Consider the following 25,853-nt stretch of genomic DNA (forward strand, 5'->3'; position numbering starts at 1 on the left):
TTATTTTTTTAGGCGGAGTATTTCTTGACTGCATCTGTGTTCACAGGACGAGTGAACTCTTCACCATCCATAGTTGTAAGAATCAGAGCACCGCCTGAAAAAGCTCTCTTAACAACATATGGGCCTTCATAATTGGGAGTCCATTTTCCTCTGGAATCTGGTTTAGACGATAAAATCTTCTTGAGCACAAGGTCACCTTCTCTGAAAACTCGAGGTTTGACCTTCTTATCAAAAGCTTTCTTCATCCTCTACTGATATAACTGACCATGACACATGGCAGTCAATCTCTTCTCTTCTATCAAATTCAACTGATCAAACCTGGTCTGACACCATTCAACTTCAGTCAACTTAGCTTCCATGAGCACACGCAACGAAGGAATCTCAACCTCTATAGGGAGCACTGCTTCCATACCATATACGAGAGAAAAAGGGGTTTCCCCTGTTGAAGTGCGGACGAATGTACGATACCCATGTAAAGCAAATGGGAGCATCTCATGCCAATCCTTATATGTGACAACCATCTTCTGGATAATATTCTTGATGTTCTTATTCGCAGCTTCAATAGCCCCATTCATCTTAGGTCTGTAGGGAGAAGAATTATGATGTGCAATCTTGAAGTCTTTGCAAAGAGCTTCCACCATATTGTTATTCAAGTTCGATCCATTGTCAGTAATGATCTTACTTGGCACACCATAACGGCATATGATCTGATTCTTGATAAACCTTATAACGACTTGCTTGGTTACATTTGCATAGAATGCCGCTTCAACCCATTTTGTGAAGTAGTCAATTGCCACTAAAATGAAACGATGTCCATTAGAAGCTTTGGGCTCAATCATCCCAATCATATCAATTCCCCACATGGAGAAAGGCCATGGGGAAAAGATAACATTCAATAGTGTCGGAGGAACATGAATCTTATCAACATAAATTTGACACTTGTGGCATTTCTTCACAAGCTTGCAACACTCAGATTCCATTGTCAGCCAATAGTAACTTGCTCGCATCATCTTCTTTTCCATCGCATGTCCATTGGAATGAGTACCAAAGGAACCTTCATGCACTTCAATCATCAACAAGTTTGCTTCGTGTCTATCCACGTATCTGAGTAAAACCATGTCGAAGTTTCTCTTGTACAATATATCACCATTCAAGTAGAAATTATTGGCTAATCTTCTCAAAGTCTTCTTATCTTTCAAAGATGCCCCATGCGGGTAAATTTGACTTTGGAGGAAACATTTGATGTCGTAATACCACGGCTTCTCGTCTTTGATCTCTTCAACAGCAAACACATGAGCTGGCCTATCAAGACGCATCACAGACAAATTGGTAACTTCATTCCAATACTTCACTATAATCATTGATGCCAACGTTGCAAGAGCATCTGCCATCCGATTTTCATCTCGAGGGATATGATGAAACTCAACCTATGTAAAGAAAGTTGAAATCCTCCTCGCATAATCTCTATATGGTATTAAACCGGGTTGATTTCTCTCCCATTCTCCTTTGATCTGATTCACAACCAAAGCCGAATCACCAAAGACATCCAAATATTTGATTCTGAGATTCATGGCCTCTTCAAGCCCCATAATTGAAGCTTCATATTCTGCCATGTTGTTTGTACACTTGAAAGTGAATCTGGCTGTAAATGGTAGATGCGTGCCTTGCGGAGTAATAATCACTTCCCCAGTGCCATTTCCATATTGATTAACAGCTCCATCAAACACCATGCCCCAACGGAAACCAGGTTCTGGCCCTTCTTCAAACAATGGTTCATCACAATCTTTCATTTTCAAGTATAAAATCTCTTCATCAGGAAAATCATATTGTAATGACTGGTAATCTTCAATTGGTTGGGGAGCCAAATGGTTAGCCAAGATACTACCTTTGATTGTTTTCTGAGATCGGTATTCTATAGCATACTCTGATAACAATATCTGCCAACGGGCAATTCTCCCAGTTAAAGCAGGCTTCTCAAATATATACTTGATTGGATCCATTTTGGATATCAACCAAGTGGTATGATTCAACATATAGTGACGAAGACGCTTAGCAGCCCAAGCCAATGCACAACAAGTCTTCTCAAGCATTGAATACCGAGTCTCACAATCGGTGAACTTCTTACTAAGGTAGTAAATTGCAAATTCTTTCTTCCTAGTCTCATCTTGCTGACCCAGAGCACAACCCATACTATCATTAAGCACATTCAAATACATGATCAACAGTCTTTCTTCAATAGGTGGAAACAAAATAGGAGGTTCAAACAGATATTCTTTGATACTGTCAAAAGCTTTCTGGCAGTCTTCGGTCCAATCACAAGACTGATATTTTTGAAGAAGCTTGAATATAGGCGCACATGTGGCAGTCAGGTGTGAAATAAATCTAGAAACATAATTCAAGCGGCCGAGAAAACCACTGACTTGCTTCTCAGTTTTGGGCGCAGGCATCTCTTGTATTGCTTTGACCTTGGCAGGATCAACTTCAATACCCTTCTCGCTGACAATAAAGCCCAACAACTTACCAGAACGAACACCAAAAGTACACTTATTGGGATTCAAGCGGAGTTTATACTTCCTCAAACGCTGGAATAGTTTCAACAAATGCTCAACATGTTCTTCTTCATCAATCGATTTAGCAATCATGTCATCGACATATACTTCAATCTCTTTATGCATCATATCATGAAAAAGAGTAGTCATTGCTCTCTAGTAAGTTGCACCAGCATTCTTTAAATTGAAAGGCATCACTCTATAACAGAATGTTCACCAGGGTGTAATGAATGTGGTCTTCTCCATATCTTCGGGTGCCATCTTGATCTGATTATATCTGGAAAATCCATCCATAAACGAAAAGACTTTGAATTTAGCAGTATTGTCTACCAACATATCAATTTGTGGAAGAGGGAAATCATCTTTTGGATTGGCTTTATTCAAATCTCTATAATCAACACACATGCATACTTTTCCATCTATCTTTGGCACATGCACAATATTGGCCACCCATTGCGGATACTCAACTGTCACAAGGAAACCGACATCAATTTGCTTATGAACTTCCTATTTGATCTTCACATCCATACTAGGATATGTTCTTCTTAACTTCTGCTTGACTAGCAGGCATTCTGGCATCAACGACAATCTATGCTCCACAATCTCATAATCCAACCCACGCATGTCTTAATAGGACAAAGCAAACACATCTGAATATTCTCGAAGAAGATTAATCAACCCCTTCTTAGCATCTGGACACAGTCGAGACCCAATCTTGACTTCCTTCACATCATCTTCGGAACCCAAGTTGACTAGCTTAATCTGCTGTTTAAACGGATGAATAATCTTTTCATCTTGCTCAAGAAGATGAGACAATTCATCACTCACCTCTACATCACTTTCCTCCCCGGCCTCAAACACGGGGAACTCAAATTTGGAGAAGGAGAAGGATCATTATATTCAATGGGGTTAGGAACCAACCTGCATAATGATTTGATATTCTGATTTTAGAGAAGTGAATTTGTGACCAAATATTATGCAGATGGACAATTATAGTGTTTATTTATGTTTTCTAGTGATTACCATTTTCAGAATAAAGCAAAAAGTAAAAATAAACATCAATGGAGCCCGCAAGATAAGGGGAACTCTTGTCCGCTCAGTCATTTTGTGATGTATGCCCACAAGATGTCAACTCAGACAGATAATGATCAATTGCTTATTCACTACTTCCAGGATCACCTGACTGGTGCTGCACTCCGTTGGTACATGGGGTTGGATAGTGCAAGCATTCTCATTTTCAACGACTTAGGAGAGGCTTTTGTGAAGCAATACAAGTATAATGTGGTAATGGAGCCGGATAGAGACCAATTGAGGTCTATGTCTCAGAAAGACAAAAAGACATTTCAAGAGTACGCGCAAAGATGGAGGGAGTTGGCTGCCCAGATCACTCCTCCTTTGGAGGAGAAAGAGATAACAAAGATCTTCTTGAAAACCCTGAGTTCATTTTATTATGAACGAATGATCGCTAGTGCCCCTAGTGATTTTATCGAAATGGTAAACATGGAGATGAGGCTTGAGGAAGGAGTCCGTGAAGGACGGTTGTCAAGAGATGAGGCGTCAACAAGCAAGAGATATGGTAGCAACTTTGGTAAAAAGAAGGATGGTGAAACCAACGTAATAATTAGTGGGAGGCAGAGGAGGCCTCAGATCAGAAGAAATCTACCACCCCTTCAACATCATCATTATCAAGTATCTTCCGTTATTCTGGTATTTTCTAATCAACAAGCAACACCAATTCAACAACAACAACATCAACGTCAACAACAACAACCGCAACGAAGAACGAACACCTACAACAACAACAATACCAACAACAATCATCATCAGTAGAACTTTGAGAGGAAGAAGGTCTCTTTTGACCCAATTCCTATGTCGTATGCAGAGTTGTATCCCTATCTAGTTCTCAAGAACTTAATTCAACCGAGGAACCCACCGTAAATCCCAGAACCACTTCCCTGGTGGTATAAACCTGAACTCCATTGTGCTTTTCACCAAGGAGCACCCACGCACGATATTGAAAACTGTTATCCATTGAAGTATGAGGTTCAAACGCTTATGAAGACTTTTCTTGATTGGGAATCCTGTGCCTACTTTGTTGGGTGATATGTATTTCTCTTTACACCTAAGGAATTCTAAGGGTGGTGGAACTATTGTCTGTTGCATTCCTCTTTTGTACAAGTTGTTTATTTCTCACTTGCCTCAGACACCTGCTTTTGTGGAGAACAAACAATGTCTAAGGTGGTCTCAGAGACTTATGCCTCTCACTAATGATGATATAGTTTGGTATGATCCGTCCTTAAGCAGTTTGGAGATTATTGATAGTTGTGGTGAATTCTCTAATATGCATCTCATTGGTACACAAGGAGGAATTAACTATAATGCTGCTTTGGCTCGTCGTCAACTTTGGTTCCCCTTGAGAGACAAACCAAATAACATGTTATTAGAAGGTCTTTTCTATCAAGAGGGTAAATATCCCTAACATTTGAAGCAGAAGATTGTGCATGCTTGGCATAATGTGCATAGGAAAGGAAGATCCGAGCTTGGTCCGTGCAATTGTGTAGCTTTGGAAGCTTACACTCTTTGGGTGAAGAAGAGAGCTATGGAGTTGAAGATGCCTTATCCTTGTGAAAGACCTATGTCTATGGTTGTGGTTGAGCCATTAACTCTCCCTAACCAAGATGTAGAGGAGTTGGAAGACGCGCTCGCCAAGATGAAGCAAGAGAAGGATATGTGGGAAGAGCATTTCCGTGCTTTGAGAAAGAAGCATGAAGAGTTGCAGTTGGAGTCTAAGGACAGAGGCACACTTTATTGAGCTACTTGAAGACCGAGTGATGAAGAGACAGAGAGAGCCAGAGGTTTCATCTTCTAGCATGCCTCAGCCTTCCGTTGTTTGGAAGAAGATAGTTGATCAGCTTGTACTCGAGAAGACTCAAATGAAGGCTTCTTTTGAGACCGAGATCTGTCACATTCGAACGAAGTACGCGCCTTTAGCCAGATCTTCTGACATTGTTATTAGGGATCCTTAGGATGACTAGTCTCCTTTTCTCTTGTATCTTTTATTTTGGTTTCTGAAATTGTACTCAGTGTAATCCTTCCAATTTATATAAATAAAAAGAGATTTCTTGTCATATCAAATTGTTGCAATTTCCATTTAAATATTATATATTTGCAAATGATATAGTAAGTTCCTTGAAAATAAAAATAATCAAGCATTGCATTTCATGCATCATTTGCATAAGCAGGTTTTTGCCAGGTGTCTGAATGGTGTTTCTTCTGTGCTTTAGCCAAGCTGACTCACCGGTACAACACCCGAGCCAATCATCAAAAAATCATGGAACATTTGGAGCAAGAGAACAGAGAGTTGAAGGACGAGATCGCCTGCCTGACTGCCATGATGGAGTCCGTTCTAGCTGCTCAGAATCAAGTTCTCGAACACCTATAACTCCTCCCGCAAGGAATGTTACTTCAGAGGTGACTACCTCTACCATGCCTGCTGCTACGGCCCATTTCGCGCCGACTATGCCTGTTGGGTTCCCGTGGGGAATGTCGTCCAACATTGTGCCCAAAGGCTTTGCGCCTACCTTTCCTTCCATGCGGGCATCTAGCTCGGTCATGTCCGTGCCACCTCCCGTTGTTCACATTTTGCCTCGTGTAGAGGACAACGTCTACCATTCGGAGCCGTCTGAGGGTCCGGATGTTTATGAGAAGATGGACGAAATGAAAGGTCAGTTTCTTGAGTTGCGCAAGGAATTGAAGACGCTAAAAGGTAAAGATCTGTTTGGAAAGAGTGCTGTCGAGTTATGTTTGGTGCCCAATGTCAAAATCCCGATGAAGTTCAAAGTGCATGACTTTGAAAAGTATAAGGGGAACTCTTGTCCGCTCAGTCATTTTGTGATGTATGCCCGTAAGATGTCAACTCAGACATATAATGATCAATTGCTTATTCACTACTTCCAGGATCACCTGACTGGTGCTGCACTCCGTTGGCACATGGGGTTGGATAGTGCAAGCATTCTCATTTTCAACGACTTAGGAGAGGCTTTTGTGAAGCAATACAAGTATAATGTGGTAATGGAGCTGGATAGAGACCAATTGAGGTCTATGTCTCAGAAAGACAAAGAGGCATTTAAAGAGTACGCGCAAAGATGGAGGGAGTTGGCTGCCCAGATCACTCCTCCTTTGGAGGAGAAAGAGATGACGAAGATCTTCTTGAAAACCCTGAGTTCATTTTATTATGAACGAATGATCGCTAGTGCCCCTAGTGATTTTATCGAAATGGTAAACATGGGGATAAGGCTTGAGGAAGGAGTCCGTGAAGGACGGTTGTCAAGAGATGAGGCGTCAACAAGCAAGAGATATGGTAGCAACTTTGGTAAAAAGAAGGATAGTGAAACCAACGCAATAATTAGTGGGAGGCAGAGGAGGCCTCAGATCAGAAGAAATCCACCACCCCGTCAACATCATCATCATCATGTATCTTCCGTTATTCCGGTATCTTCTAATCAAGAAGCAACACCAATTCAACAGCAACAACATCAACGTCAACAACAACAACCGCAACAAAGAACGAACACCTACAACAACAACAATACCAATAACAATCATCATCAGCAGAACTTTGAGAGGAAGAAGGTCTCTTTTGACCCAATTCCTATGTCGTATGCAGAGCTGTATCCCTATCTAATTCTCAAGAACTTAATTCAATTGAGGAACCCACCGCAGATCCCAGAACCACTTCCCTGGTGGTATAAACCTGAACTCCATTGTGCTTTTCACCAAGAAGCACCCAGACACGATATTGAAAACTGTTATCCATTGAAGTATGAGGTTCAAAATCTTATGAAAACTGTTATCCATTGAAGTGTAAAAGCAAACCCTTTGCCCGCTCATGGGAACTCTTCAGTGAATATGGTGGACGGTTGTCCTGGAGAATTTAAAGTTTTTGACGTCCGATTTATCCGAAGATCTTTGGTGCAAATGCATAAGGATATTTGTATGGTGAGTGACTGTGAACATGACCATGATGGTTGTGTTGTTTGTAGTGTGAACCCAAGAGGGTGTGATATGTTGAAGAGGAACATCCAACATTTGATGGATGAAGGTATGATTCAAATTGTTCAATCTTGTCATGTAGATGACGACGTCAATGTCATAGTGCCTGTTTTCAAGCAACAAGAGCGGTTGATAATTCAATATGATAACAACAACAATAAGAATGTCAGTCAAAGATCAGTATCGTCATTGGTAATACGGTTAGCGGGCCCAGTCCCATATTCATTTGATAAGGCTGTACCATACCAGTATAATGCTACAATGATAAAGAATGGTCAAGAGGTCCCATTACCTACGACTAGTTCAGTAGTGAGCATTGTCGATGTAACAAAGGTGACCCGCAGTGGTTAAGTGTTTGGGCCGGTGGTCCCAGAAAGTAAAGAGGAAACGATTGTTGGTAAGAAGGCGGAGGTGCCTAATGTAGATTCAGTTGGTTGTTCAAAGGATAAGTCTGGTGAATCCAGCAACTTGAAAGCCATTGATGATGATGAGGTACTCCGATTAATAAAAAGGAGCGAGTTTAATGTGGTTGAGCAGCTGCTCCAGACTCCCTCAAAAATCTCTGTGTTGTCTCTGCTTTTGAATTCTGAAGCGCACAGAGAAGCACTATAGAGAGTTCTTGAACAAGCATATGTAGAGCATGATGTTACTGTGGATCAGTTTGATCACATCGTGGCTAATATCACTTCATGCAATAATTTGAGCTTCTGTGACGAAGAACGCCCTGAGGAGGGCAGAAATCATAATCTGGCCTTGCATATTTCAATGAACTATAAGGAAGATGCTTTGTCGAATGTGCTTATTGACACCGGGTCGTCACTCAATATGCTTCTGAAGTCAATTTTGTCGAAGCTATCTTACCAAGGAGCGCCCATGAGGTACAATGGTGTAATCGTCAAAGCTTTTGATGGTTCGTGCAAGTGGACCTTTCAGTTAAGATAGGTCCAAGTGATTTTTAGATTACTTTTCAAGTAATGGATATCCACCCGGCCTACAACTGTTTATTAGGAAGGTCATGGATTCATGAGGCAGGGGTTGTTACCTCCATTCTGCATCAGAAATTGAAATTTGTCAAGATTGGCAAGCTTGTGATTGTTGGAGGAGAGAAGGCGTTGTTGGTTAGCCATTTGTCATCTTTCTCTTATGTGGAAGCTGAGGATGAGGTTGGAACTATGTTCCAAGTCTTGTCTATTGCTGCTGAGAAGAGAATTGGGGCACCTATATCCTCGTTGAAAGATGCTCAGAAGATTGTTGAAGAAGGAACTGTTGATCAGTGGGGGCGCATGGTAGAGGTCTCCGACAATAAAGGCGGAAACGATTTGGGGTTCCAGAAAGGCTCATCGACTACTAGGTCTGAAGATATGCAACTCAGCTTCCGTAGCGAAGGGTTCATTCATGGCAATGAACAATACTTAGCTGATGTGCTAGAGGATAGCGAAAAGGAAGACTGCACCAACTTTGTAACGCCTGGAAAGACATGCAACAATTGGACTGCCGTTGACGTTCCTGTTATTTTGTATCGATCTAAGTAATTGCTTTTATATTTTAAAATCCTTCTCCTATGCCTAAGGGAGAAGTGAACATTGTTTGGGCATTTTAAATTGATCATCAATAAAATTAATTTTATTCATCCACATCTTTGATGTTTATTTTTTACTTTCTTCTTTATCCTGAAAATGGTAATCACAAAAAACATAAATAAACAATATAATTGTCCATATGCATCATATTTGGTCACAAATTCACTTCTCTAAAATCAAAATATCAAATCATTATGTAGGTTGGTTCCTAACCCTATTGAATACAATGATCCTTCTCCTTCTTCAAATTTTGAATTCTCTGTGTTTGAGGCCGGGGAGGAAAGTGATATAGAAGTGAATGATGAATTGTCTCGTCTTCTTGAGCAAGATGAAAAGATTATTCAGCCGTTCGAAGAGCAGATTGAGCTAGTCAACTTGGGTTCCGAAGATGATGTGAAGGAAGTCAAGATTGGGTCTCGATTGTGTCCAGATGCTAAGAAAGGGTTGATTGATCTTCTTCGAGAGTATTCAGATGTGTTTGCTTGGTCCTATCAAGACATGCCTGGGTTGGATTCTAAGATTGTGGAGCATGGATTGCCGTTGAAGCCAGAATGCCCGCCGGTCAAGCAGAAATTGAGAAGAATGCATCCTGATATGGCTGTGAAGATCAAAGAGGAAGTGCAAAAGTAGATTGATGTCGGTTTCCTTGTGACAACTGAGTATCCATAATGCGTGGCCAATATTGTGCCAGTGCTGTTGAAAGATGAAAAAGTCCGCATGTGTGTCGACTATAGAGATTTGAATAAAGCCAGTCTGAAAGATGATTTCCCTCTGCCACACATTGATATGTTTGTACACAATACTGCTAAATTCAAAGTCTTTTCGTTTATGGATGGATTTTCTCGATATAATCAGATCAAGATGGCACCCGAAGATATGGAGAAGACCACATCCATTACGCCCTAGGGAACATTCTGTTATAGAGTGATGCCTTTCAGTCTAAAGAATACTGGTGTAACTTACCAGAGAGAAATGACTACTCTTTTTCATGATATAATGCATAAAGAGATTGAAGTATATGTCGATGACATGATTGCTAAATCGATTGATGAAGAGGAACATGTGGAGCATTTATTGAAGCTATTTTAGCGTTTGAGGAAGTATAAACTCCGCTTGAATCCCAATAAGTGTACTTTTGGTGTTTGTTCTGGTAAGTTGTTGGGCTTCATTGTCAGCGAGAAGGGTATTGAAGTTGATCCTGCCAAGGTCAAAGCAATACAAGAGATGCATGCGCCAAAAACTGAGAAGCAAGTCAGAGGTTTTCTCGGCCGCTTGAATTATATTTTCAAATTCATTTCCCACATGACTGCCACATGTGCGCCTATATTAAAGCTTTTTCGGAAAGATCAGTCTTGTGATTGGACCGAAGACTTCCAGAAAGCTTTTGACAGTATCAAGGAATATTTGCTTGAACCTCCGATTTTGTTTCCACCTGTTGAAGGAAGACCGTTGATCATGTATTTGACTGTGCTAGAAGATAGTATGGGTTGTGTTCTAGGTCAGCAAGATGATACTGGGAAGAAAGAATTTGCAATTTACTACCTTAGAAAGAAGTTCACCAACTGTGAGACTCGGTATTCTATGCTTGAGAAAACTTATTGTGCATTGGCTTGGGCTGCTAAGGGTCTGCGCCAGTATATGTTGAATCATACCACTTGGTTGATATCCAAAATGGATCCAATCAAGTATGTATTTGAGAAGCCTGCTTTAACTTGGAGGATTTCCCGTTGGCAGATGTTGTTATCAGAGTATGATATCGAATATCGATCTCAGAAAACGATCAAAGGTAGTATCTTGGCTGACCATTTGGCTCACCAACCGATTGAAGATTATCAGTCAGTACAATATGATTTTCCTGATGAAGAGATTTTGTACTTGAAAATGAAAGATTGTGATGAACCATTGCTTGAAGAAGGGCCAGAACCTGGTTCCCGTTGGGGCATGGTATTTGATGGAGTTGTTAATCAATATGGAAATGGCATTGGGGCAGTGGTTATTACCCCTCAAGGCACACATCTACCATTTACAGCTAGATTAACTTTCAAATGTAGAAACAACATGGTAGAATATGAAGCTTGCATTATGGGGCTTGAAGAGGCCACGAATCTCATAATCAAGTATTTGGATGTCTTTGGTGATTCGGTTTTGGTTGTGAATCAGATCAAAGGAGAATGGGAGACAAATCAACCCTGTTTGATACCATATAGAGATTATGCGAGGAGAATTTCAACTTTCTTTACAAAGGTTGAATTTCATCATAGTCCTCGAGATGAGAACCGGATGGCAGATGCTCTTGCAACGTTGGCATCAGATTGTAGTGAAGTATTGGAATGAAGTTCCCAAATTGTCTGTGATGCGTCTTGATAGGCCAGCTCATGTGTTTGCTGTTGAAGAGATCAAAGACGAGAAGTCGTGGTATTACGACATCAAATGTTTCCTCCAAAGTCAGATTTACCCGCCTGGGGCATCTTCGACATGGTTTTGCTCAGATGTGTGGATAGACACGAAGCAGACTCGTTGATGACTGAAGTGCATGAAGGTTCCTTTGGTACTCATTCTAATGGACATGCAATGGCAAAGAAGATGTTGCTAGCAGGTTACTATTGGCTGATAATGGAATCTGACTGTTGCAAATTTGTGAAGAAGTTCCATAAGTGTCAAATTTATGCTGATAAGATTCATGTTCCTCTGACACTATTGAATGTTATCTCTTCCCCATGGCCTTTATCCATGTGGGGAATTAATATGATTGGGATGATTGAGCCCAAAGCTTTGAATGGACATCATTTTATTTTGGTGGCAATTGACTACTTCACAAAATGGGTTGAAGCGACATCATATGCAAATGTAACCAAGCAAGTTGTTGTAAGGTTTATCAAGAATCAGATATGCCGTTATGGTGTGCCAAGTAAGATCATTACTAATAATGGATCGAACTTGAATAACAATATGGTGGAAGCTCTTTGCAAAGACTTCAAGATTGCACATCATAATTCTTCTCCCTACAGACCCAAGATGAATGGGGCTGTTGAAGCTGCGAATAAGAACATCAAGAAGATTATCCAGAAGATGGTTGTCACATATAAGGATTGGCATGAGATGCTCCCATTTGCTTTACATGGGTATCGTACATTCGTCCGCACTTCAACAGGGGAAACCCCTTTTTCTCTCGTATATGGTATGGAAGCAGTGCTCCCTATAGAGGTTGAAATTCCTTGATTGCGTGTGCTCATGGAAGCCAAGTTGACTGAGGCTGAATGGTGTCAGACCAGGTTTGATAAGTTGAATTTGATTGAAGAGAAGAGATTGACTGCCATGTGTCATGGTCAGTTGTATCAGCAAAGGATGAAGAAAGCTTTTGACAAGAAGGTCAAACCTCGAGTGTTCAGAGAAGGTGACCTTGTGCTCAAGAAGATTTTATCGTCTAAACCAGATTCCAGAGGAAAATGGACTCCCAATTATGAAGGCCCATATGTTGTTAAGAGAGCCTTTTTAGGAGGTGCTTTGATTCTTACAACTATGGATGGTGAAGAGTTCACTCGTCCTGTGAACATAGACGCAGTCAAGAAATACTTCGCCTAAAAAGAAAAGAATAGCTCGCTAAGTTGAAAACCCGAAAGGGAAGCTTAGGCAAAAATGAGCGTCTCGGTGGATTGAAAACCTGAAAGGGAGATCCAGGCAAAAATTAGAGACATAAAACAGAAAGAATTTCCCGATAAGTTGAGTACCCCACCTTGGGGAAACTTATGCAAAAATTAGGGGTTATGGAAAGTAACTGCATTCTGCTGATCTTCAGTGTTTTGAAGGTTTGTTTGAGCACAAGGGTTGACATCGATTCATCACCCCAGCAGCGGTCAAGAGCACAGTGGATATTAAGAGTTGGTAGAAGGATTAAGGATCATTTGTATTCAACGTACCCCTTTTCCATGAAAATTACCATTTTCAACTTTGTAAAAATCTATGGAGTCTTGTCATTTACAAACTACCATCCCATTAAATAAAGTTGAGCATTTATCCAAATTGTTTCTACTCTTATTTATTTTAGCCAATAGTTTTTAATTTTATTATGATCATTTTGAAATTAAATATTTTAAAATCAAGTTTTCTTTAATATAAAAGCAAGAATTTTTCAAAGCAATTAAAAGGAATATCAACAGCATTTCAAGGAATAACAAGTCCTTAAGTGCGAAGCATCAGAGGTTCCCCAAGCAGTTAACTCTTCGGGTATCCCTAGACATTAGTGTTGATTCAGTTCCTCTGTGGAGTGTTTGACCCTCAGCGGAATTTCTTTGTCCCCAGCTGATTTAGTTGATTCAGATACCCTGCAGTGTGTTGTTTTCCCCGACAGAGTTTCTGCCTTCCCCAGCGAAAGGGATCCTCAGCAGAGATGGTTAATCTTACCCAATGGATCGCTTTGGTGTCCCTACTAATCGCCATTCAACTTGCTCCCAGTCAGAGTTTCCTCCTGGTTTCTGAGCAACTTTTGTTATGATTATTTCTCTGTAGGGTTTTCTCCCATTTTTATTGGGTTGACCTAAAATTCCCCACATATTGGTTGTTCTATCCTCAGCAGATCTCCTCTTTCCCCAGTTAGGTTTGAACCTTTGGGATGTTGATCTCCCTGTTCTCCAGCTTTTGTCTCCATATTTTGTGGATTGACTGAGGGTTGTACCTGTGGTTCAAATTCTTTACGACACCTTTGTATCCTTCGTGATCGTCTTGTCAGCATAACCATCATATATACATATACATTCATATAATTTCATAATTTGTATATTTCATATTTGATTGGTTTGAGATTCTTATTCTCTGTTATGGCGGTATTTTATCCCCATACCAAATCTGGTGTCTGTCTATTTACTATGGAAATTGGTAAACAACCGCTGGTCCTCCCTAAGCCTTAAAACTAAGGGTTACTTGCAGGATCGACCAGTTGATCCTAAGACATGTGCTAGTGTGACAGGGTGACTCATTCAATTCGACAGACTATTAACTTTGTGAGAAACGGCTTCTGACAAAGTATTGAACAAGCACAGGTTTTTTCCACACGAAATGATGATGATTCTATAGACTATGGGTGACTCGTGACCGACAACACACAACATTCAAAAGACGTACACGACGAACACGCTTTTGGTGAATTCTATTATCGTAATAGAATTAGTGTCGACAGCGTAGACGACAACGAAAAATGATAAATCAAACGTAAGTGAAATTAAAATAAAGTGTTCAACGGGAACAATTGAAAAGTAAGGAAGTTGCATTGAACTAAATGTGGTGATTCACGTACATAGAACTCTTAAAAACTCTTGCTTCCTCGCGCTGGGAATGTGAAGTTTTTTACAAGTGATTTTGGTACAAAGTGAACACCCCGAATCCTCTGTGGGATCCCCTATTTATACTAAACTAAAGAAATTGTCTACAAGCAAAACTACTCAAAAATAATAGACGTTGTGCCACACGATCTAACAACTGCTCCATATTTTGGTGCCTATTCTCCTTGTAACTGCTAGTCATTTTGAATTTCAAACTCATCCCACTCAGCCATTTATTTCGACACCATCTCCTATGTGTTTGACACAACCAAAAATTTCTTAAGTCCCAATCTTCAGTTCAGTCGACAGAATGGATTTCGACCAAACATGATTCCTCTGTCGGTTTCATCTCCTGGTAACTTGTGGTTTTCCCCGTTCTTGCTTATCTTGGGCTCAACTTTCTTTCATACCTCCCCTTGATGGGGTATAATCCTTAAATCCATAAGGCCATTTCATTGATTACGCCTTCAACATGCCCTGTTAATTTCTTATGGTAACATTGTCCTCCTTCAATTGTAGAGTGTCGGCCCCTTAAGCAGAAAGACTTTAACCTTTCTCTGTATCCCCACTGAGTTTGTTTCCTCGTGGATGGTTATCATTTCAGTTTCCTCTCTAGTATATTATCGGGATGGAATTACTCCCCTTGAGTTATGTCCTCATTGGGTTGAGTCTTGATTGATTGTTTCTTTCTTGCTCTTACCTAGATAAATGCATTGGTCCCCTAAGAGTCTATTACCCGGTAACTGGTAATATTCTTCTTATTTTGCAGTTTGTTACTTCTTGCCCAGTACCCGACAAAAGTACCCTTTTTTCTCCTCAGTAGAGTCCCCAGGAAGTATATCCTTGATATGTTCACTTTAATCAGTGACGGATATTCTCATTTTTTGGTATTCTACCCAGTTATAAGGTATTTATAATCCCTATTTTGTTCCCAGAGAGTCAATCCTTGATATGTTCATCTTAACCGATGACAGGTTTTTCTTCTCCTTGTGGTTTTCTACCCAGTAACCGGTAGTTGTAAATCCTATTTTTCCCTGTGCAGAGTCTATCCTTGATATGTTCATCCTAATCGGTGACAGATTTTCCCTTCTATGGTATTCTATCCAAAATTCGATAGATGTAATCCCCATTTTTTGCTCCTCATCAGAGTTAATCCTTGATATGTTCATCCTAACCGATGACGGGTGTTCTTTTTGATAGGTTTTCTACCCAGTAACCGGTAGTTGTAAATCCTATTTTATCCCCTTTTCAGAGTCTATCCTTGATATGTTCATCTTAACCGGTGATGGATTTTCTCTTTCATTGGTTTTCTACCCAGTAACCGGTAGTTGTAAATCCTACTTTGTCCCCACGCAGAGTTAATCCTTGATATGTTCATCCTAACCGGTTACGGATTTTCTCTCCGATGATCTTCTATCCAGCATTCGATAGATGTAATTCCTACTTTTTGTTCAATTAGTTTATCCTTGATATGTTCATCCTAACCGATGACGAGTATCCTCCTTGACATTTCCAGGCAAGTCTATCCTTGATATGTTCATCTTAACTGGTGACGGATTTTCTTCCTTGTTGAGTTTATCCTTGATATGTTCATCCTAACCGATGACGGATGCTCTCACCTTTGGTTTTCTACCCAGTAAGTGGTAGTTATAAATCCTATTTTCTGCAGTTTTCCCCAACAAGGCTATTCTTACCCAGTAGCCGGTAATGAATACACCCTCCTGGAATTTCCTCAGCGAGTCATCCTTGATATGTCCATCTTAATCGATGATAAATGTCTTCTCTGTCAGATCTTTATTATCTCCTTACCCAGTAACAGGTAGTAGATAATAGATTTATGCTCCTCCTGTGTTGAAGCTTATTTCTTCCCCAGTTGAGTTGAGTGCGTGTTTCCTTAGTAAAATCGCTTCCCCTGCATGATTCAAGTATTTCAGTTTTATCTTGACTTACTAGTATCCCCTGCAGATGATTTGTTTCCCCGGTTGAGTCTTTCCATTTTATAAGGATTTCCTCGAGTCCCCCAGTAGTTTTAAGTCGTAGCCTGGCCTACGCATAACTCTTTTCCCCCCCTTAGAGTCTCTGTTTCCCTAGTGAGTTTTCCTTACGGAATACATTGTGCTCTCGCAGTTTTTCGGTTTCTCTGATTTCTTTTCCTTTGTGGCAATATTTCCCCACAAAGCATTAACTTTTGCATTCATGTCATATGCATCATGAGGTCTCTTAGGGACCAAAATTTGTTTCTATATGTTGTTATTTAAGCCCATTCTACTGAGTCGACATGAAGATTTTAACCTTCGCCTCCTCAGTTAGAATGTCCTTAAATAGGGGCATTTGCAAGACCCCAATTTTGATCCTAAGATCCCTCATGCAATTCCATCATAAGCATTAGCATTGGGATCATATCTTGGCATCCTCCTTACCCCTCATTCATTGGGTTTGTTTTGGCAGAGATCACCAAGCACTTTTTTGTGATTATATCATACTTGTATTTTATCATTTCACTAACCAAATACCAAAAATATGTCTTTGCATTTGTCTAACTCTTTTGTAGGAAGGGCATGATTCCATGGATTCATCAAGTTCACAGCTAGGGTTTGAGACCCTCAAGAACAAATAGCACAACCAAGAATTGATTCAAGAATGGTCATGAACATCATATATGAGTCCCAATGTTCTCTACATGTTATATTGATCAAGTTTTCTTCAAGAGTATGAGGGTGATTTGCCTTGGAAACCCTAGTTTGACTGGGTATCTTGAGTAACTTCTCCAACAAGCTATCTCACCAATTGATCAAATTCCTCAAGGGACACTTCAAAATTAATCATCTTATGCATATATGATCTACCATGAGCCAATAAAGTCAAGAGAATTTAAAGTTAGCAAGTTGGTTGATGGTGGTTGGCCAGATGAATTCATCTGTCAAAACTGGGTCTCCCTAGACCCTATCTCCTATAATTTTCACCATATGAAAATTATTCCAAGAGAAAACCTACTATAAATTACATTCCAAACAATTTTCATGTTAATACCTAGAGCTATTTTGGTTGGAAAATCATTTTCTATGTTGAAACATTATAGGTCATTTTGTATAAACCCTAATTTGAAAGTCAACTTCCCAAGGCCATAACTTTCTCAATTTTTATGATATGAAATATTTCCAAGTTTCACAATCAAATTCAATGTTTCTACTTCAACTTTTATGTCTGGAGTGGGAGCTAATTCAAATTTTTTGAGCATTTGATATGAGGTTACATTATAGGTCACTTTTGACCTATACCATTGATCAAGTGATTTTTCCAAACTTCAAAAATCCATAACTCTATCATTTTAAATCCAAATGACATGAAATTGGTGACCTTTTTGAAGGTCTTTTAGAGAGATACAACTTTGATGAATACACTTTTCTCATTTGAAGCTCATGTAAAAAGTTAAGCAAGGTGGAATATTGAGACATATGGCTTGACACTTAGAAAAATTTTGATATGTCAAAAATTTCCAAACTTCCACCTCAAATTTCTCCAAGTTCCAAGCTCCAAATGAAAAAGTGTTGAACATGAAAGTTGTTCCTCTTTATATCACCTTCCCAAAGAGCTCAAATCCATTCATTTTGGACAAGGAATGCATAGGTTGTGCATGGCATGAACATGGTGACATCACTTGGCAAGGATCAAACTTCAAACTCAAATGCACACTTGCCTTGCAATCCAAGCTCAATTCAAACTATCTAACATTCATTTGTGGACTTATTGCAATGATCTCATGGGTCTGTACATGCCCATGCACCCATGTATCACCATTTTGCCAAATTTGGAAAGTGATTTCAAGTGTGCAAATATCAATGATTTCAGCTATAAATAGAGCTCCAATTGCTCAGAATTTCACACACATTCGCGCCAGCTTTGATCCTGTAAGACCCCAATTTTGACCCTAAGATCCCTCATGGCATCATAACATTGCATTGGCATTGCCTCAAGGATCATAGGCATCTTAGTTCCCTTTGCCTTTGGGGTGGGATCTCTTGTGAGTTTGGTTTGAGATCACCAAGCATGATTGAATTATATATTTTCTTTTCTCATTTTTATTCAATAAACAAAAGCACAAAAATATGTCACTAACATCTCTTGTTTGTAGCTTGAGCAGTCACAAGGTCAAAAGCTTCTAGGAGATCCTATATGCATTGATATGGTCAAGAGAAGATGAAAGCAAGCATGGCAATGGTTCCATAAGCTATCATCCATCAAATATGTCTCCCAAGTATCTCAATTCATCATTTTTATCAAAGCAAATCAAAGGGCTTAAGGTTTGTTTCCCAAGGAAACCCTAATTCATTTGTCCATCAACTGTGCCTTGCTCATGAAGCAACCTCAACCCATGGTCAAAAATAATCAAGGGAAGTTCTTTAATTCATCATTTCATTCATATTTGAACTTATTTGAGTGCCCTCAATCATCAATTCATCAAAATATGAGGTTTGGACTTGAGAAGTTGATCAGTCAATTCATCTGACTATTTTGAAATACACTGAGACCTAACTTTTGATGTGTTTTTCAAATGGAAATGACCCCAAGAGAAAAACTGTTCTTAAGGACCATATTAACAACTTTCATGTTCATCAAAAATTTATTTGAAGCTTGGAAGGTCATCATCCATTCCAAGACATTATAAGTCATTTTGACTGAAACCCTAATTTTGGGTCAACTACCCAAGGACATAACTCTTTCATTTTTCATGACTTTGAGGTGAGATCAAAGGAATTGGAAATCTTAATATGTCTAATTCAAATGTTATTTTGAGCAAAATTTCAAAATCTCAAAAGAAATACATGTGATAATGCAAAACATTATAGGTCACTTTGGACCAAATGCATTGAAAGGTGAAAAAGTCCAACTTCAAGTGCCCATATTTATTGCCTTGAAAATATATACAACTTTCATGTTTAAGACTATGTCATTTGGAGCTTGCATCATTGAGACAGAAGGGCTTGAACTTTGGCTAATTTTGAAAATTCCACATATGCATGTTTTGCACCCTACACTTCAAGTTCAATTTTCACTAATTTCCAAGGCCCAAATGTAGTTTTGATCAACATAACATTTGTTCCTTATGCAATAAGCTTTCCAACCATTACTCATAAGGTTGCATTTCAATTTTGGACATGGCATTTTCGAAGACTTGAATGTAATAGTGCATTTTGTGAAAATCATTCCAGTTGCCATGCATGAGCTCATACAATCCAATTTGCACGTCCATTCTACTTACATCACGCATAAGCTTCCATTTCCAAGTGGAATTGGGCCCTCCATGTGCCTGTGCAGGCCCATGCATGGAGGCCCTTTCCATTCATGCAAGTTTTGATTCATGCATTCAGCATTGCTTCAGCTATAAATACATTGCCTTGGCCTCTCATTTCTTCAACCTTAAGGCGCCCCGATTGCTGCTGAACTGAAATCCTAGCCATCACTAAAGGAACTATTTCATTTCTCTTCAAATTTTTCAGATCTGAATTTTGATTTCATTGATCAATCTTCAGATCTCAAAGTTTCTAAACCTTCTCTTCTTGATCCATAGTGCCTACTGTTAGCAAAAGCATCCACAAATCTTGACTCAAAGCCTTGCAATTCAAAGGTTTACTTCAACTGTTATTTGCTTCGAACCAGCTTGTATATTGCTCTATTTGCTTTGTTCTTGTGTGATCTGAAGTCCTCGACATAGAGGCAACATTGTTATGCTTTTAATTTTTGAAAATCATGAAGTTCATATGAACACCACAGAATTTCCACTTCTGATTTCTCTCAATCTAGAGATCTAGAATGGAATTGAGTGGTACAGGGGTGATGTACATCACCCCCGCTTTCGAATGATGCCTGGATCGTGCATTTTGGTTGCCATTTTAAGTTCTGCAAATTTTTGATGTGGCCGGAAGTTGGCCGGAGAAGACGGTGGCGCTGGCTACCGTCTGGTCTCTAGATTAGATCTAGGCATTCCATTTGTTTTTCCAGATCTAATCCTAAGCGTCCAATGTTATTACTTTCCATAATGCCACATGTGATGCATTGACCAAGGAGCATGGTAGGCGCGCGCGTGTGGACTCTCTGATCTGCCAGCTTAATTAATGAGCTCAGATCCAATGGCTCACGCTTTTTTCTATTTTTTAATTTCTGATTTTTATTTCTTTTGTTTCTTTTAATTCCATTTCATTTTAAAAATTCATATCTCTCTCATTATTGGTCCAAAAATTATGGGACCAATTTCATTCTTCTCCTTTTAATTTCTACTTTCTGAAAATGACTTTTAAGATTTTTTATTTTATCATTTGATATTTTTTAGTAATTTTCTCTTTTATGGTTATTTTTAATTCATCTAAAATAGTTTTTGATATTCAAAAAATACAAAAATACTTTTCTAACCTCTTTGAATGATGATAGATCTATGAGAAATATTCTCATCAATTTATTAATTGATTTGAGATTTATTTGAAATTTTAATTCAATTAGGTTATTTTTATGCATTTTTAATTGATTTAAAATAGTTTCTGACTTTTAAAAATGCTGAAATTTTTTGTCAAACTTTGTTTGACCTTGTTGAACTTGGGATAATTCACTTGGACTTTTCAAAGTTGATTTGAAGTGACTTTGAAGTTTGACCTTTCTTTATTATTTTAATATTAAAAAATGCCAAAAATATTTTATTTGTTTCTTGACTTCGAATCTTCATTTTGCTTCTGTTTTCTATTATTTGACCTTGATCTTCTCTATCTTTGGTCATTGCTTGTTGATAAATACATACAATTTCCATAAATGCACTTTAATTCTGCATCTTCTTCTTCTTTTTCTTTTTGATCAATGAGTTAAAGATTGGTGGTTAGCATTGGTACATGGAGGTTTAATCTTCCTTGATTCAAATCTAATTCATCTTGATCATGGATCAAGTGAATGGCTTTGCATTAAGGATAGGTTGCTTCCTAAATCATGCAAAGAACCCAAATCAATACAAGATCATTTCTAATCTTCTTTTTGGCATGGCAAGTTGATGGAGTTTGATTCACTAATCAAGACCTCTAACTTGTGTTATTGCCTACATTATTATTGACCGGACTCAGATAGTTGTGACTTCTACATAAGTCCAATTACGATTGCTTAACATAGCGCTAAATTTGCCTTATGGCACACTAACTATTAACACTAACTATTAACCATTAACATTTACTTCTTGCACTTTACATTTATGCAATTTAGTATTCTTGTACATATTATTCATTTGCTTTTTCCTTTGCTCATTTGAGCACATGTTTATGTTAATGCAATTTGTCTTTTGCTCACTTGAGCACATAATTGTGTATATATTATTGTCCTTGTGTTTTGTTTGATTGTTGTGGACCAAATGCAAAGAAATGGACAAATGGACTTAGTTTCTAGGACTTTCCCTATGCAAATTTGGAGTAAAAGGACCTTAAAGTTGAAGATGGATTAGAAGGACCAAACCTCCAAACTTATTCTTGTCCATTCTTGATTTACTTCATAGAACTTTTTGATGTGTGTGCTTTTGTGCTAGGGGAATCCTATGTGAGCTCAAATTGAAGAACCATTGCCATGTTCATCCAAAGTGAAAGATACAAGAACCATTGGGGGTCTTCTAAGAGCTTGTTTGATTATGTGGATTGCTTGAGCTTACACTTATTTTGCTTGCATATTCCAAAGGATGGGAGCTACTTGGATCATCAATATGATCTCAAGAGAGGAACTCCATTTGTGGTCTTGTTTCTCATCCCTCATCTCTTGTATGATTAGGACTTTAGCCATTCTTCTTCTTCCCTCCACTCTAACCCAAGCCAAAACTTTTGTGCAAACATTTGACATTTGTTTTCAAACATTAGAAACCTAAGCCTTATGCTTTTGATTTTCAAACTTTATTTTCATAACACTTATTTTGAATTGAACTTTACATCAAATTTGACCATATCTTGTAAATACTTTTCATTGGTAAATATAACTCATTCAAATACTTTTGTGGTTTCAATGGCCACTTTCTTAATACAAAACTTTTTCATAACCTTTAGCTATTAGGTTTGAGTTATCCTTGAGGTAGATGTAACACTCACCTATATCCTTAGTGATGGACAATGAGTCTTCCATGCTTATTATAGGGTTAACCCCTCACTAGCATGTTGAAGCTATCCTCACATGGTGGATTTGTGGTTTTAGGTTGAGTTTTCTCCCTTGGATAACAAAAGACCTTAAGGCTTTTGGACCAATCAATTCACCAACTCATTTTGAGATTTTTACCCCGAACTACGAGGTTTTGATCCTAATCTTTTTTTAAGATGGTACGTAGACAATGGGTTTATCCATCCAAACACAAAAATGTAAATAACTTGTATATTCTCTTCTCATATCTTCAATCATGTTTGCACAAACAAATTTTCACAAAATACCAACCTTACAACAAATGTGAAAAGGGCTCCCTAGGAGTACCTAGGATGTTTTGGGTGCTTAAAACCTTCCCATTACATAACCAACCCCCTTACCCCGATCTCTGACATTTTTACTAGTTTTTGATTCGATAAAACTTTTAGGTTTTTTGTTCGCTTTCTAACCATTCCTTTGGATAAATAGAAGTGCGGTGGCGACTCGACTTGTATGGTTTACCTTAGATTTAGTCAATATCTCTAATCGTAACGAAGACCCCGCTATAGATCCCCCATCTCAAACCCTCACTTTGCAAAGGATAAACCTGAGAAATTCTTTTGAATTTGAGGTTGAATTTCCATTGTTTTGAAATTCAAATCTCCAGGAATCCATAGCCTTGTAAGCATTCAATCCTTCTTCTGCAAGCAAGTGGAGTAAGATCAAGCACAAGCAAGATCAAGATCAGTTGAATCCAGACCTCCATTGAAGGTATTTTCCAAAAAATTTGAACTCTTCGATCCTCTTAAGTTCTTGCTCAATTCTATTGATTCTTTGGTTGTCTGAAGTCCTACCAATGTAGGAAAGAAGATTGAGTTTCTTTGAGGCCAAACCGAAGCAACTCAGTTCATGTACCTCAAATTTCAACTCCATGTATCTCTCAATATACTTGCAGTTAGAGTGAATTGAGGCCAGATTCGAGCTCAGTGCCATTTTTACTTTAAAATCATGTCCTCGTTTTTAATTTTGGTGATGGTTGATGGTGGACCAGTCCGGTGAGGTCCAACGGAGAAGAAGACCTGAGCTACAGCTCCGGCCATGCGCTGGCATGTCTCACAGCCACATGATCCACTTGTTTTGTTTTAATCTCGTGCGTCCCTTTTAATTACCAATTGTACAGCGCGCTGACTAATGACTATGGTGGAACACGCGTTTCTGGCCACTTGATCTTCCACCTCAATTAATGAGGGAGATCAAGTGGTCCACGTTTTTCTGATATTTTAATTTTCATTTTATTTGCTTTATTTTCAATAATTCATATTAAATTCAATATTGATCCAAAAAATATGGGATTTTCACCAAAAATCTTCAAATATTTTTCTCTTTCATATTCTGAATTAGAATTATTTTTTGGATCATTATTAATATTTTTCATGAATTAATTGATTTTGCATTTATTTTTAATTGTTTAAAAAATATTTTTAAATGTCCAAAAATTATGAAAGTTTTTCTCCAAGGTCCTTTGACATTTTTTTACCTATGATAAATCTCATGGCCATTTCTTTGGTGTTTTAATGAGATTTTAGGAATTGGACAAACCGTATTTAATTTAAATGCACTATTTTAGTATTTTTAATTTGAATAAATGCCAAATAAATTTGTTGACCAATTGTGATGACTTGTTTATGTTTAACTCTTGTGTTGGGTCTATGTCAAGGTTGATTTGACGTTGTCAAATTAATATCATTGGATTTAGGGGATTGATGGAATGTACATTCCATCTCCCAAAATGAATGGATGATATTAATTTGGTAAAAGTCCTGCTTTGACCAATTTCTGATTTCATTCATTCCCCTCCCACTTCATCTTATTCCCTTTCTTCATTCATTCATTCCATTTGGCCTATGACATCTCAAACTCCTAATGCTAGTTAATTGAAAAATTGACATGAGTGTGGATGAGATTAGGCCACACCTTTTGCATATTCTTTTTGTGTGTGGTATGTTTCATGGGCATAGTCCATTATACTATGTCTCTAACATGCATTAACACCAAAATTCTATTGCCCGACCTCAAATAGTTGTGACTTCTACAAATGTACAATTATGATTGCTTAACATAGCACTAAATTTGTGACATAAAAGGCATAAGCATTCTAGTTAGTGAGATTGTGAGTCTCCCCTCTTTCATGGTATTGTGTGGAAACTTGGCCTTCTTTCCTTCCTTTGGAAGATGTTTTGGCTCAAGGATTCATGCTTGTGATTAGTGGGTTGAGTGTTCTCCAAAGAATGTCTTGAAATAAAAAGCAAAAACAAAACAATACTAACTTCTAACCTACTAACTACTAACTTTTAATTTCAAGTTTTAACTTTAATGCAATTTACTTTTAGCACTCTATTTCATTTGCCTTGTTCATATCATTCTAATTGTTTATGTTAATGCAATTTTCACTTTGTCCATTTGGACCATATTGTGTGATATATTTGTGTATACTTTGCTTATTTGTGTGGTCTTTGACCATTAATGTACATAATAATAACAAAAACCCTAAAAAAAACTTTTGAGTGGACTGTTGGCTTGATCTTGGATAAATGGACTTAGAATCTAGGCAACCTTCCTATGCTAATGGACTTGGCCAATGCCAACTTGTTGAAGAACCAAGTGATTGAAATTTGAAATTCATATGATACATCTCTAAAGACATCCCTAAGTTCATCTGCAACATGATCATTGTGAAGCTGTTATTTTGAACCTGTGACTTGTGGAATTCATCTGTTATATGGGTTATTTTGAAGAAGATCATGGAATGGATAAGCTTGGATGTGGCCATCTTTATTTGATGCATTGCTCTTCAAGATAATATAATTGTGCATTTGTGTGTTGCATGATTCTAAAAGTCCAAGGGAATTCTGGGTTTCTATTGATAATTCTTGTCTATTGGATTGCTACCCACTTGGTCATATCTTTTCAACTCTAAACTTTTAACTTTGTGCATAGGATAGTCTCTTCATCTTCTCCCCATTATTTTAATTTCAAAATATCTCCCTCCCTTTTTCAAAATCTTCTTTGTGTGAACTACTTCGGTTCTAAACTTTGACCACTTTTGCAAAAAGATAGAAACTTTGGCCTTATGCCATTGCATTTTCAAACTTCTTTTCTTAAATCAAACTTGTAAATAAACTTAACTATACTTGACTTAAACTTTCAAAAAGCCAAAAAGAACTAACTCATTC

The sequence above is a fragment of the Lathyrus oleraceus genome, chromosome 4 (genome assembly GCF_024323335.1).
Source record: "Lathyrus oleraceus cultivar Zhongwan6 chromosome 4, CAAS_Psat_ZW6_1.0, whole genome shotgun sequence".
Classification (NCBI taxonomy): domain Eukaryota; kingdom Viridiplantae; phylum Streptophyta; class Magnoliopsida; order Fabales; family Fabaceae; genus Lathyrus; species Lathyrus oleraceus.